The sequence below is a fragment of the Ixodes scapularis genome, unplaced genomic scaffold (genome assembly GCF_016920785.2).
Source record: "Ixodes scapularis isolate PalLabHiFi unplaced genomic scaffold, ASM1692078v2 ptg000032l_1___fragment_2___debris__unscaffolded, whole genome shotgun sequence".
Taxonomy (NCBI): domain Eukaryota; kingdom Metazoa; phylum Arthropoda; class Arachnida; order Ixodida; family Ixodidae; genus Ixodes; species Ixodes scapularis.
Window position 1 is genome coordinate 41,338 of NW_024609893.1, and position 16,189 is coordinate 57,526.

At 48.3% G+C, this 16,189-nt stretch overlaps 1 pseudogene; it reads left to right on the top strand.

Moving 5' to 3' along the window:
- Positions 1-847: 847 nt before the first annotated feature.
- LOC115310312 lies at positions 848-2,816 on the top strand (annotated as a pseudogene).
- The last annotated feature ends 13,373 nt before the right edge of the window (positions 2,817-16,189 follow it).

A 16,189-nucleotide genomic window follows, 5' to 3' on the forward strand; every position in this document is an offset into this window, starting at 1 on the left:
CTGCTCTGGACGAGAAAAATACAATCTGGGAGGTGGAATACGAGTTGACCAAGATGAAGAAAACGACGCCTCCGGGCCCCTACTCCATCACGGTCAAACTGCTCTACAACATGGACGGCGAATCAATCAAGAAACTAGCGGACCATTTAAACGACAACTGCTGGTCTAAAAGCGAGTACCCCACGCCTTGAAAGGAAGCTGACGTCAGAGTCATTCCCAAGCCCAAAAAGGACCTAAGTTTCGACAACCTTCGACCAATATCTCTGTCCTCGTCCCTTGGCAAAGCCTTTGAGCGAATCATCCATTCGAGGCTGGTGGCGCACTTGGAGAAGCAAGGACTGCTGTCACACACGCAGTTTGGCTTTCGTCCGCACGTGTCGTCCCAAGACATACTGCTGTGGCTCTACAAGGACCTTCTGGAGAGACCATCAAGGACGGAGGCCAGAGCAGTCCTTGCCCTGGACTTCAAATGCGCTTTCCACAACATCACTCACGAGAGAATCCTGTGAGGTCTGGCGAACATCCACGGTGGCTATAAGACGTAGGATTACATCAAGAGCTTCTTAACGTACAGGACTGCCATCCTGAACATCGGAATTTACACCTCGACCCCATACAAGCTAGGGCCCAGAGGGACTCCTCAGGGTGCAGTTCTGTCGATACTGCTCTTTAATCTCGCAATCAAAGGACTAACAGAGATCCTGAACAACATTCTTGGCATCGAACACGCCATCTACGCCGACGACATCACCATTTGGTCAAAGTCTGGCAATGACGCCGCAGTCTAAGAAAGCCTCCAGAGATCAGCGAATGCCGTGGCCTCGTGTGCTAGATACTGCGGCCTTCAATGCTCTCCCAAAAGTCAGAACTGCTGGTGTTCAAGAACCCTAACAGCAGACAACGACCTGCGGACCTAAACATCTACATCGACGGACAGGAAGTACCCAACGCCAAGGAGGTGAGGATCCTGGCCCGGATCCTCACCCAGTCGGGAAGAAAATTTAGCATCATCAGCAAGTTCACCACTTCCACGACGTACGTCGTCGGAATGCTGAGAAGAATCAGGAACGAGCGGTACGTGCTCATGGAAAAGGAAGCTACACAGCTGGTATATGACTTCGTAGTCTGTCGGGTCATGTACCCGCGTACCTGATACTCACTCAAACCGAAGTCAACAAGCTAAACCTCATTATTCGAAGAACATTTAAGTGCGCCCTGGGACTACCAGAGTATGTGGCCACGTAGGACCTGCTCAGCACGGGCCTTTACAACACCATCAAGGAAGTCTGGGAAGCCCAGCGGATGTCACAAATCAAGCGCCTCAGCGAAACACCGAACTGGAGGTGACTCTTGCAGCGGCTGCAAATGGCCACACCGGGTGGCATATTACACTCAGAACCCCATAGAGAACTAACAGCAACTGTAAGTGGCAAGATCACGGTGGAGAAGATCCCAAAGAACATGAATTCAAAAAACAACCCCGACAGAAGAAGATATGGAGCAAGAAGCCCGGAACTCTGTACACCGACGCAGTCAACCTGCCAAGAGGCAACACCGCCACCCTGGCCGTGACCGATCCTTGTGGCAACGTGGTCAGGACGGCGTCGGTCTACACGACCCTCAAAGAACACGCAGAAGAAGCCACAATGGCTCTGGCTGCAACAGGTACCAAACAAAAACACATCGCCGTCATCGCAGTCTCGGAACGGGCGTGCCGCAACTTTTCCAAAAGGTGAAATAGGCGAACAGGCAACGAGAATTCTCTCCAAGGTGCAGTTTATGAGTATGAAGGTCGTCTTGGCACCAGATAACGCGGGTGTTGAGGAAATTGAGGTGGCAAACGCCGCAGCCCGAGCCTTTCATTCGTACCGGGACTCGCCCTCACCTCAACCATACTCCCCTGACACCAATATGAAGCATAATGAGAATTTGAAGACCATCAGAGAAGCCATGGTGACTCTTCCAGCGCCACCTTCGAAGTCCACCAAGGAAGACGATCACCTCTATAGGCCCGTAGCTCTCAAGTTTTGAGCAGGGCTCCAGGTGAGCAAAATAAAATATTTGGCTGGCGTTTCGAACGTGCGTCATCACGCTTCCCCACTATAGTTCTTTATACTCCGTTCCATTCGAAGTACCTGCGTAGCAGAAGCTACAAGACCGAGCTCCGTCCCTTCGAAGCACGCGCGCTCGTGTCAGTGCGTCCATCTTTTGGGGGAAGATGTTCTTTGCGAGTACCTTCAGCTTCACTATCACGTGAAGTGAAACATACGGGCTCATGGAAGCTATGAAAGAACGCAATAAAATAATAAAGCTGAATGCGACGCCGAGGCCACGAGCTGCATAATTCTTTTTTTTTTCTTCTTTTTTTAGACGTTTTGTTATCGCGCGTCTGTAGATGCTGACAGATGCTTGCATTTGAACGTGGCACGTGCAAAATTGAACGTTACAGCGCCGCCTGGATAGTGCTGCCAGCATAACATGGTCACGTCTTGCGGACGCGCTCGCGCCCCCTGCTCGAGAGCAACGGGTCTATAGAATACTGCAGACAGGAACCATGAAGACGCCAATAAGCTCCATCAATGGTACACCCCCCCCCCCACACACCATTCTTCACCAACTTGTTCATTTTGCTGGTGGAAAGGGGGAACCTGTACCACTTGATGAGAGTGTGTAAGCACATTGAACCTTTGGACCCGATTCCAAACCCGGCGAAGGACAGCTGGAACGCGGCCCTCCGCTGGAGCAATTGGGGAAGTCAACACCGGTTAGTACGGAGAGCGACGGTGGTGCAAGCCACGATTGAAGTACCGGACTAGGGGCACCCAGCCAGAGCTGATTCCTCGATCAAGATTTCCTATTTCTTTTTATACTCCGTCCCACCCTACGATGGACTAAAGCCCAATGTTCCGGCCGCCGGGTCCAAACACGAGCCTGTTAGAAACTACGCGGTATATTTGCTCCGTCGTATGTATCATCGAGCCAAGAAGCGTGTTGCGAAGCCGAGTTTTTCGTGTGCTTATCGAGCTCTCTCGGCGGCTACGTCTGGTTGCTACTACTGTAGACTACTGAAGGGATTAAATACTGTCTGGAAGCGATGGGGCGAAGAGAACCCGCGATCAGAACCAGTGGCCATTCAGAAATGATGAGTGGCATAGAGCATTCGACACGGGAGCGTATGTACGGACCATGTGCGGAAGGGAGATGCGGGTCCGGGTACGTTTTAGGTACACAAAAGTTTGATTGGATTGGATTGTTATGGCTAAGGCGGAACGACTTTATATCAGTGTCCGCTTGGCGCCGTACAAGTTCTCCAAACAGTTTACATGTTTACAAAATATGGCAAGGAAGTTTATGAAGCTAATTGTTATGTACCTCTACTTCACCAATGAAAAATAGCCCGCAGTCATAACACAGAACCATATGCGTTAGATTAGTGCACTCTTTCGCAATGCGGATGCAAGCTTTTCTGAGGCTGTTCTCCGCCCGCCAGTCTTGGGGCCCTAGACCATCGTAGGGTGAAATGGAGTATAGTCCTCCTCCCCCTATCCCTTTCTTTTCATAAAATAAAATATGTTTTCAACAACAACAACATACATTTAGGCAGAGAACAGGGTTTGAAGTTCCGCGGTTTATTTTTTTGGGTAAAGAAAATAAAAACACTTCGTCATATTTTTTTTTATTATTTCTTCAGTAGAGTTTTGCGTACTGCGGGCAGGTAATGTACGTACTTGTCGTACAGTGTCATAACTTTGCACCAACAAATGTTAAAAAAGAAGTGGCTCGGACTTGAGTCGGTTAATAACGTTTATGACATCTCTCTCTGCCTCTCTCGGTCTCTCTTTTAAAATAAATTTAACTTCATTTTTTTTCTTTTACGTTTTTCAAACTAACGATTGCTTCACACTTGTCAAACAGCGTTCCTTATTGTAATACACAAAGATGCTAAGTTTTAAACTCTGTCCTGTTTATTCCTATTGTTAACTGTTTCTAGGGTCCAAACTGCACGAGCGTGCTTTAAAAACCGCCTAATGTCACTTTTGCTCAGGTAAACCCAGGCTCTATGAGGAAATTCTTTAGTTTGAAAAAAGAAATTGTAAAACGTGCCACTTCGAGAGACTCCCACGAATTTGCACGGCATGTTTGCAAAATCTCCCGACGGATGGCCCCGTGGGGCAGCTTGATTGTATAGAGCTCGTCTGAAAAGCGTGCCTCAACGCTGGTGATACGCAACGGTAGAACGCAAAGGGTTCACTGTGTTAACTTTACCTTTTTTATAAAGGTGGTAACAAGATAATCGCATGCCGTTACACCAAACAATCACCCGATTAAGGCTAAATATACAAGCTAGAATTTAGGGTTTGGCAGTTTAACCCTCTTAAATTTTTATTTTTACTTATTTTAAGTTCAAAATAACAATTGCTGTGTTGGTAACACCTCAGATGTTATCATAGAAATTGTTTTAATCAATTATACAAAAACGAACTCATATTATAATGTCCGGTGTCAGAATTAAAAACTTATAATCTAGGTAGTCGCTTCCGAATTAAAAGAACAACGTGATGAAAGCGCTAATCTTAAGTAACGTTTTTAATCTGCAAAACTGGAGACGGATGTCGTGAAATAAATATGAAATATAGAGTTAAATAATTATGTTTCGACATAAATTATAACCTAGTAGCAATTCTGAATCTTATTAACGTACAAACTTCTTAAACTAACTTACTAAGAAATATGTTTTCATTGGTGTGCACGTAAGAGTTTTCCTTAAACGTGCTTTTATTTCCGGGCCGACGTCAAAAATAACGACGTTTAGGAATCATTTCTAAGTTAAAAAGTTCCGCTACTTAAATATATTCCTCACAAAAGGCTTCTTTTCATGATGTTCCTTTCTAGGCGTATAGATATCCTATCTCGGAATTTAGATTTTTTTTTAAATAAAGCTCAGTGGTTTTTTTTTTTGTATTTGGGGGGGGGGGGGGGGGGAGTCCTGTCCTTTTTTCATTATAGTGCAGTGGAATCTTGTTATTGGAGTTACTGTTGATAAGTCGATTTTGACAAATGGTGTCTTCCAACTATTTTCACAGACAGTTGAAGGACAATAAAAAAAGTGATTCCACAGTAGAATAAGCAATTACATTCCAAAAACAAATATTTACCGTATTGCGATTTCCACCTAAGTCAATAATGGTGCTAAATGTTTCTCCTGAAGCAGAGATATTCGACGCTTATATCATTGATTAAACCACCTGATATGTTAGTTTGAAGCGCTTTATAGTTAAAAGTAAACTATCGTATGATTCGTCTATTCAATGAAATTGAAATGTCGATTGAGTAATAACCAATTACATTTGAGCACATATAAATATATATATTGTTCCTTATTAGCGCTAACATGCATCATAAAAAACATCAGCATCATTCATTGCACCTATAAATACATCACGTATCACGAGAATTTCAACTAATCTTTGTTATAATTACAATATTATAAATCACTTTTGAAGAGACAGCCAGTCTTTAAAAGTATCAAAATAATCCAGGCAGTTCCATTGCATAAATTAATTTAATGAATAGATTCAATAAAAAAATGTCCGAGGCCACCTAAGCACTTCTCATGAGTTGTGAATGCGAAAGCATGCTGCCAGCGACGTATAGCTTCCGCCTCGCGTTGTCGAAGGGCCCCGTCCTCTTGCCGCCTGAGACGCTTTAACCGCGATCCGCTTGCGCCTCACGCTTTCGAAAATCTTTTGTTATGTCTCCTAGGGCGTTGGGCCGCTGCTCCTTCCGCCCGCCGTGTAATTGGAAACTTGGCAAGGATGGCGGATTTCGCTGCCTGCTTCCTCGCTCGACGTGCTGCGTTCTTCCGCCCCCTTAGCTCGTCTGCGGTGCACTTAACGTGAACGGGCAGGTTTCGCTACAGCCGAGGTTGCGGCCGCCGACGATGTAGATGCTTGAGGCGCCGCGATGTTCGTCGGTGTCGACAAAAGGAGTAGAAGCGGCCAAGCGCGCTCCAGTGTGTTCCTCTTGCTGGCGCACTCCCGACGCCAGACACGTATATTGGGAGAGTTTGGCCAGTGGGCGGAACAAATGTCTCCGCCAGCGCCGAATACTCTCCCCGCGGTTCGAGCGTAAACTCAAGGCGCAACACAGCTTCGACGAATCAGAAGACCGTGACGTCACAGCCTTTTAAAAAACGACATTTAAAGCGTGAAAGAGAAATGTTAAATTTCGGCGTCTCGGTGACCGTTTGCTCTAGGACAACCTGCTAGAACAACCTCTCAGCTGAGACTGGCTGAAAGAAAACAGTGTAAAGGGTAAGGCGCGCGAGCGTCTTGAGACGCGGCTTGAGTCCCGCTCGTGTCGTGCGCTGTCTTTTCAAGCGCTCTCTTTCCACCAGTCTCAGCTGAGACGCTCTTTTTCCAAGTCCACCCAGGTTAGGAGCGTATTTTCGTTTATTCAAACGTTGAATATGGACGTGACGAAAAGCTCAAATGCGCTAAGTTTTCAGTCATCAAGAGTTATACCTTTTCACTGCAGTGACGCTAAAGCGGCTTAAATTAGTTGAGTGGCATTTTAGAGCTCATGATCACCACTAGGGGCTGTTTTGCGGCCTGTGATTGGCCCCGAGAGGCTCCCTTATTTGAACCCAGGTATGGCCAAACTTTTCCGATACGCGGCTCTGGCCGGCGCGGGTTCGCAGCTCCACGGGGTGGCGTTCCTGGAAACTATGACGCGTGCGTTGGCCAATGGGAGCCCCGTTCCTTGAAATTAGACGCGCGCCAGCCAATGGGAGCCTATACATGAAATCCCTGTCACAGACTAAAGGCTTCGCTTCATTGGGGTAGGGGAATTGAGGTGCCGTTTGGCGCGCGGCTTGAAGAGCTGATGACGCGGGTTCACTCCTTGGGACAGTTAATGCTTTCGCATTAAAATATTCCCACACCATGCATGTAAAATATGAATGATATTTAATCAGTTACATTTTTGAAGCAAATGATTGTGTTCAAAAGAATTACATGATATATTACATAAAAATACGGGTTACGATTCATCACTTCATTTTATGTCACGTGACTACTCTCGCTTTTTACCTTAAATCTCCCAAGTTGTGGAGTAAATGTTCAGTATCTACACACTATATTCTGATAAAGGTTAAAAAGTTCTGCAAATTTCTTGGATTTTATCTTTTAATGTCCCAGCATTTAAGAATTGAATAATACTCAAAAATTTTTATCATGATGAAGTGTTTTTCACAGCCGTTAATTCAAAATGGAAACACTTAACTTTATTTACGAAGAAAGCTCCGCAAGTCACCTCTATGGATTCCTTAGAAACACCTTAGCGATACAAAGAAAGCAACAGAGGACACTTTTTTACTGCTATTCCCATGACCGGTAAACTTCCAGCGAAAAACCATTTTAATTCTAAAGACACAGTGATCATTAAAGCCTGTATTAAAGCTTATGTTCGATCTAAGTTGCTCGTATTATTGAGAAAGGTTTAAGAAGGTCGAATAAGACGAGGACAAAGAAACAAAGACAATGGGGCGGGCGCTAACTCTCCACTCCAAAAAAAAATAAGCCCTGTGTAGAAGAAATATGTTGCATTAAAAGACGGGCTCGTGTTAGTTGGTCTAGATTTGTTAAAATGTAAAAAAACACGAATAAAATGAGGACAGAGAGCACACAAAGACAATACAGGCAGTTAAGTATAGAGTTGGGCTATATATAGCCCAACTCTCCGCTGAGTTGAGAGTTGGCGCCCGCCCTTTTGTTGTCTTCGTATCTTCTTCGTCCTAGTTATGTTCAAGCTTTTTAATTTTTTTTGTAAAACTCGGTATGTATGATATATATATATATATATATATATATATATATATATATATATATATATATACATATACATTTAAGACGACGGAACAAATGGAAAAAAATGAGCAGTGCTATGCTAATCTACACTACAGTCACAGAGATGACTGTATACATGTCACCGCGAAGGCGTTGCTTATTGCCGTTGTGTCCACGCATTGACAGATGCGTGAGAAAAATTGGTTGAAACAAATTACATATCTGATCATATTGTTCCTAGTGCTTTTGTTTCTCTTCTGTTACAGAAGGCGTGAAATCGCGTCTACCTGCACGAGTTTTCAGAAGTGACAGTCCTACGAGAGCATTTTTTATTGGCTATTTTTTTTGTATTTTTCCATAGAGCGCAAAACAGTGAACGTCGGGTAGCAAAGAAACCCTCACAAGAAAAAGCCGGTGGGTGGGCTCGGACCATGGACTATTTGCAGCCAATCTCGAGCTATAGTCGGTGACAGGTCAAGAAGGAAGTGGAAGCTCCTCCCACCTCTTTCTATTTTAATAGTGTGAACGGTGGAGAGAGGGGCCCTCCTCTCCACCGTTCGCTCCACTGAAGTGGAAAGGGGTGGGAGGAGCTTCCACTTCGTTCTTGACCTGTCACCGATTATATATCTTCTTCAACCTGCATTCGCCGTAGCCGGATGGGCCAACGAGCGGCGCGAGAAACTAAACCTTCAAGACGTAGGTTAGGGTGGCTTACATAACACAGAACAAGCTTCGATTTCCAACTGGACTCGATGTTTCAACCACGTTCGAAATTATCGAAAGTACAGGGTGCGGCAGTGCTGTAGTGAGGGCCAGCAGATTTGGCATGAGTAGATGTTAAGGGAAGGTTGTTTTCCCCGACCTCGATGGACCCCTTAAAGTTTCCGTCGAGGACCGGGGGATCGTGGATGAAGGTAGTTGCTGGAGGGCTGGAAGCGTCGGTGGTGATGCTGAGGCGACCGACAACTCTGAGGGTTAACGAGTTCAACAAAACTTTACTTCGATAAAAAAAAAAAAGAATCAAACAATTACATAAAATACAAGTGTGAACTGCATTAAACTGCCGCGCACGGCTTACAGACTGCACAGACGCCTCGGCGCCGGATGGCCCTACAGCGCACCGTAAGGACGGCGACTACCTTGCAGCCGCGAAGACGAAGACGTTGTCGCGCACGACAGGTAACGCGGCGCACCGCGGCAGCTGAACGTCAGTGGGGTCGCTCAAGAGCCCGTTCCAAAACTCAAAGATTTCCCTGCCCGGCCAGGGTCTAAAACAGCGTGCTCGAACCCGTTTAGGCCAGTCAGGATTCGATCCTGGTCCCATTGGCTAAAGGGGCCAAACTACCACGCCTACACACGACGCACTTTCGACCAATCGGGTGAGAGGTCATTGCTCCGAGGGTGAATCAAAAGCCAAGCCTTGGTTCTCAGAAGCCGAGGATAAAATACGACTTATGGCTTTCCTATCTGCCACAGAAGATACACATTCGCGAACGGCGAGAACCACAGGGACATGTCGGCTGGGGCACGTCAATGCCACCACGAAGTGCCGTTGAAACAAAGTAAAAAGAATGGCACGCCAGGCATATACAGAATATATGGGGAGCGCCTGGTCTACGGGCGTAACGGAAGGGTTCCAAGACTCGACTCCGAGAGCTCTGAAGCACTTTGTCTCCCAGCGAACTCCCTGGCGACCGGTGCCGTGTTAATGTCTCGGCCGTGGTTCCCCGGCAAACCTTTACGTCTGGCCCCGCGTCTCAAGGTCAATGGGTAGACGCACGCGGTGCTGAGACAGCAGGCACTCGTCGGCAAGTTAAGTGTTTTCACGTGGGTTCGAAAACCGGGGTTCCGCATGAAATGCAACGAAGAGGGCGACATGTCCGCGGCTATTTCCCCGATCCCGGGAAAAGGCTCATAAACAAGCAGAATTCCAACTTGTAACGGCACGGCACCCCTTGAAACGCGACACTCGACTCCCAAAGCGCCTCCCCATTCCCGACCGAAGCGCCGTCAGACGGCTAAACAAAACAGAGCGGGGTATGCCGCCCTGTCGGTCAAAAAAAGTAATAAATAAAGGCGACCACCTCTACAAGTCCCTCCTAAGACTGCGCCAGGACTTCTTGGACTGGTCAGCAGTTAAAACAAACAAGAGTGGTCGGCAAAACCCAAAACTCAAATACAACTTATGCGAACCCACTTAGTGAAACAAATTAACGGGGCTTTCCGGCAAAATTCAAAAGATAATATGGTATAACAGCTACCAAGAAATATACCCATCAGTAAAAAAATAAACAAGAAAAAACGTGTGGTTTTTAGTGCACCAGGTTAACTGTGCTACCATACGCACAAATAGAGACGCTAGACGGGTGTTCACTAAACACTTAGTAAAAAAAAAATATTCAAAATGCACAACAAAACACAAAAAAGCAACAACTAGGCAGTATTACGACAGTCACCGCGTGGTGACAAACATAATAATGCAGTTGTGACGATAAGTTCCCGCAGTCTCTTGTAGATCACACTCCCGCAGCCAGAACACAGTTATACAGAAAAACGCTACAGCCCTGTGTTCTTGCGGAAATGTCACAACAGCTCAGGCACGCAGTCTCGGGTGGTCCACATGCTCACGGTAACCGTAGGTGGACCCACCCTTCTGTCGCCATGGGGGACACCGTCGTTTTATGCGCGCCACCCCCTTCCGGGGTCCCAGGTTACCACCCCACGAGACTCGTCTGCTGAAGGCGAGACGTCCCCCCTACGCGTCTGCGGGCGCCCGAGTTGTGCTGTCGGGTTCCCTGAAGCGCAGTTCTGAACGAACGTGTCACGCCCAGCCAGACCGGCGTCGCGGATCGCCGTCGCCAATGTTGGCTCGTCCCTTTGTGTTCCGAACGACCCTGAGTGCTGTTTCGCTTTACCGAGAGTCGGATCGTCCTCGGTTGTTTGCAGCAGGGCGCGAGAGGTTCTCAGCTGACTGGCGTCATAACAATTTAGGATAGGCTCACCGGTGTTCAACGCAATGTCCTCCCAGGCCGCTAACTGGGCCGCACACACTACTTTGTCGGGATGCGTTCTCCCGAAGACGTCGCCTCTCATCCCATTTGTGTCTTGCCACGCATCGGTGGAAAACGCTTCCCATCCGTCTAAGGCAAGCAAGCAGTCGGTGTGCGGGGCTAGATCACTCGTCAGGGCACACATTACCGACTCCGTCTCGCACACCTCCTCGAGCGCCGGAGCGTCCGGTTTTATCAGAGACATGGGAATCGCAACCAATTTGGCATTCACCCTTTCCCCGAAAGCGGACTCGAGCGTTACCGAACCGCTGGGCTCGACCAGCGCGGTCCGCAAAAGGGACTCCCGAACGACCGTTATTTCGGTACCCGAATCAGAGAGAGTCCCGATCGCCTGTCCGCCGCACGTCACTTGAACGTGCGTCGATGCAGAAGGCGTCGGCGGCTCCCTCCATACGCTTGCTACTCTCATAGTCAGCGGGTCCGGCCCAGGTTCATCCAGAAAAACGTGTCGCAAATTCACGTGCGACGTAGAAGCCTTCGCTTCGCGTGTCCGTGTGCATTCCGCCGCTCGGTGTGAGGGGCTACCACACACGTGGCAATTACGCCGGGGCGCGTGGAGAGGCCTTCCGGGCGGTCTCCCGTCGTGGCGGCGGTTTTCACATCCGGACCCTCTCGTTTCTCCCTCTAATGGGCCTCGAGCAGTGCCCTTTGCCGTGTCGTAGACCACCAAAATGTCGGCCATGCCCGCCGGGTTAAGCCAGTCCTTGCCCTCCCGGAGGGTGACGTACTCCCGAGCGCTCTGCCCCATTGACTCTTTCATACGGTCCGCAACATAGAGTGATGACAGCTGAGCGTTCAGTCACCTTCTTAGCTTTCAGGTAATACTGGAGGTAGCTAGAGGTTCTGGTAGCAAACTGCTTCCACGTCTCGTCACGTCTTCTTGACGCAGCGGTAAACCTTTTGTGATATTCCTCCGCCGAAAGTCGCAGTTCGGCGAGCACCACAGACCTCAGGTGTTCGAACGTAAATTCGAGGTCCTTCATGCTCGCGCAGAGGTACGCTAGGCGAGTGGCGATCAAAGGGTAAACGAGATGCGCCTGTATCTCGACGGGTATGGCATACCCCTGAAAAAGGCGCTCTACGGTCTCAAACCATACCGGCACTTCGGCGTCGTGTGGAAATTTCGGAATTGCCCCGTGGAGTATTTTGGAATAGTGCTTAAGCGTCTCCCCCTTTCCATCTCAGGATCCCGCTCGCTACGCACCGCCCTTGCCTCACTGCGAGCGTTCAGCTCGGCCAACTTCAACTGAATTTCCATCGACGACGAACCCGCTCCCCTATCGCCTCCATATCACTGCTGTCCGCAGCACTAGGCGAAACAGTGGAGGTTCCACTTCTCGTTTCGGGCATTATGTCTTGCTCAAACGGTGTCCCACAAAACATTGACAGAGAGGAGAGACCACCTACCTGAACTTAGTAGCCGCACTCGGAGTGTTGTCGCCGCCCGTCGACGGGGATGTCACCATGGGCTCCCCCGCAGCAACTGCCGGCGTCGCCTTCTTGGTGGCACCTGATGATGTTTGAAGGTGCCGACGACATCCACGATCCTGTCGACTGCGCCAGTAGATGTTAAAGGAACGGTTGTTTTCCCCGAACTCGATGAACCACCTTGAAGTTGACGTCAAGGACCGGGGGATCGTGGATGAAGGTAGTTGCTGGAGGGCTGGATGCGTCGGTGGTGATGCGGAGGCGACCGACAACTCGGAAGGCTAACGAGTTCAACAAAATTTTACTTCGATAAAAACAAATCAAACAATTACAAAAAATACAAGTGCGAACTGTAATAAACTGCCGCACACGGCTTACAGACTGCACAGACGCCTCGGCGTCGAATGGCCCTACCGTGCACGGTAAGGACGGCGACTACCTTGTAGCCGTGAAGACGAAGACGCTGTCGCGCACGACAGGTAACGCGGCGCACCGCGGGACCTGAACGTCGGTGGGGTCGCTCACGAGCTCGTTCCAAAACTCAAAAGATTTCCCTGTCCGGCCAGGGTCTAAAACAGCGTGCTCGAACCCGTTTAGGCCAATCAGGGTTCGACCCTGGTCCCATTGGCTAAAGGGACCAAACTACCACGCCTACACACGACGCACTTTCGACCAATCGGGTGAGAGGTCATTGCTCCGAGAGTGAACCAAAAGCCAAGCCTTGGTTCTCAGAAGCCGAGGATAAAATACGACTTATGGCTTTCCTATCTGCCACAGGAGATACAGATTCGCGAACGGCAAGAACCACCGAGAGATGTCGGCGGGGGCACGTCAATGCCACCACGAAGTGCCGTTGAAACAAAGTAAAAAAAGAGGCGCGCCAGGCATATACAGAATATATGGGGAGCGCCTGATCTCCGGGCGTCACGGAAGGGTTTCGAGACACGACTCCGAGAGCTCTCCCAGGCAGCACAAAACGTCGTGGAAACGTCGAGAAAAGGTCCCTGACGTCCGTGACGTCCCGCGTGACTTCGGTCACGTTTTTTCGATGTTGAGGTGACGTTCTTATATAACGTTCTATTAGAGTCAAATCAGTGACGTTGGGACGACGTTGTATATCAACTCAAACGTCGTCAACGTTCCCACAACGTCAATGTACGATGTTCAGGCAACGTCCAACGCTCACGTTTCTTAGACGTTGACGTGAAGTTCATAAAAGACGTTTCATTATCGTCCTGTTCGTGACGTGCTGGCGACGTCGTGTTTCAACTTCTACGTTGTCATCGTCGCCACCACGTCAAGACAAGAAGTTTTAGCAGCGTCGAACACTCGCGTTTCTTCGACGTCACAATAAAGCCAATATAGTGACGTTATATTATTGTCCCGTCAGTGACGTTATAATGTTGTCCCATCAGTGACGTTTCAGCGACGTCGCGTTCACACCTAACTATCGTAAACGTCATACAGGACGTACTGCCAACGCCGACCACTCATGTTTAGTTCAACGTTGACGACATATTTAAATTAGGTTTCATTTTTGTCCTGTCATTGACGCCCTGGTGATGCGATGCCACAACCTTTGTTTTGTGTGTCATTTTTTGTTAGCTTTTCCAGCTCCATCTACAGCCGCAGACTCACGTATAATACGAGTTCACTGTTAAAAGCTTAAGTACAGCTGTGGTCAAGGGGATACTGCTCAAGAGCCGTAAACAAAACTTAATCTTTAAGAGCTTGGGGAATTTATTTATTTATAGATTAATTCATTTATTTCAAGATATTATTAATTGCACATGGGATTACGCTAGGGAGGGCATATACAGAATGTGCACTGAAGGAAAAGAAATGATGTGAAGGCATGTTGGGAATATCATTCCTTTTACATGTGCTTGTTATACTTTTGGTTTGTTTGAAACATTGTGATGGTTTTAATTTGCGAAGTCAAGCGAATGGAAGTGAAGCCCATGGCGTGTACAACGAATCGAATTGTGCCATTCTTGTTTTTTGCGTTGTCGTCTTGCTTGGGTCGTGGGACGCGCCACAGGCGGGTCGCCCTTTCTAGGTGATTTCAGGCATGCATCATTTCCTAGGAGAATGCATACTGGTCCGCGACCACCTGGCATTGTTTTAAGGTTCGGCAATTTCTCTTCGTGTTTTGTTCCCCATGCTCACTTGCGCACAACCACGAAATTTGCATCAACATCACAGTTCATCCACAACACCAACTTCCAGCACATTAGCGCTTTCGGTAGATCGGAGGTCAGTCTTGTTACGTGAGTGTCAAATGAGATCTTGCTTTCTTTGGCACCGATAACGTACCCCAACAAAAATCGCACGTTGGCACACACTGTAGGAGCACAATTTCACTGCACACTTGCGTATTTTTGAACGCTACTCAAAAAATAAAATGCCCGGCAATGACGAAATCCAGTAGATACTGTTAACAGTTCATGTAGATTGGCACTCATGATGCCAACCGTTGAATGGCCGAGATGACAGTCCAAAAAGCGTTCAAGTTCAGCCCGCACCTACGTGTCGGCAAAAAAAAAAAAAAAAGCTGGCGTTAACGCGGCGCGAGAGAGAGGGGGAAAGGCAGGCAGAGGAGATGCCAGTGGCTCTCCATGGAGCCCTATGCGATGCGTCGGGAAAATTGGAAAGAGGGCGAGAGAGAAATGTGGGGAAGATAGTGGCGACGAACAATCGACAAGCGTGACGACGAACAATCGACAAGCGTTAGTTCCGGGTGGACATATTTTCTCAGTCGTTCCCAAAAGTTCTGGGTATAACCCGGTCCAGCTCTTTCCGAAAGTCAGTCACTAGGACCGGCCGTCACGTCTACGAGGTCTACGAGGCTGGCTGCTTGTCGCCGTGATTTCTTCCAGTCTGCATACAGTGGATGTGCTGCGATTTGATTTCTCTATAATGCTGTCCAGACTGAGTCGCTCAAGTCGCCCCTTTCAAGAAGTCGGTGATCGCCAAAAACGCCGTCGTGTTCAGTCACGGCTCGCGGACCTTTTTCAAGGCCATGACTCTTCACACCTTGAATCGCACTACTGCTCAGATCAAGGTGCCTGTGAGGATATGAATGACGTCCCCCAGATAATGGCGCGTCAAGTCCGGTCTCCGATCAAGGCCCTTCAGCCGCCTCCGACGATCCCAGCTAAGAACGCCCAGCGGACAGGATCCCACTTCTGAAACCATTCCCGTGCACGCAGCGAGGGTACCAGCTACGTGCCATGGGGTAGGTAAAGCACGCGCGTCAGCGGATTAATCAGAAGCAGAAGGTAAGCGGTGGAACATTCCGCGCAGCGTGATATCGTCTTTTGTTCATTTCTTTTCGTGAATTTGTTTGTTTTATATACCTCTGGCTGACCACATCCAGGGACGTCTTTTGGCGGCGCTCCGTAGTGCATCTCGTTTCTGAAATTGCTAAAATAAACAGTTTGTACCAAACCTGTGTTTTAGTTACTTCCTTCGAACTTATTTGCATGAGAGCTACTCGCCTTCGCTATAATACTCAAAATGTACATTTTTGAGTGTGTGTATGTGTGTGTGGGGGGGGGGGGGGATGGACACAACGTCTTCCCCACGACGCCTAGGGAACGTAATTTGGAATGGTTTCTCGACGTTCTATAAACGTCGTTCGTAGTCCGGATGTCGTAAACACACGTATCATAAACGTCGAAGGAGGACGCAACGACCCACTGAGACGTGCATGTGACGTCTGACGAACATCATTGGGAACGTTTTCTCAACCTCCTGTGCACCTTTTCTCGCGGACATTTAAATGTTTCATCGACGTCGAAGGAAGGTACCGTCCGGACCTTCGACGTTGTACAACGTCAC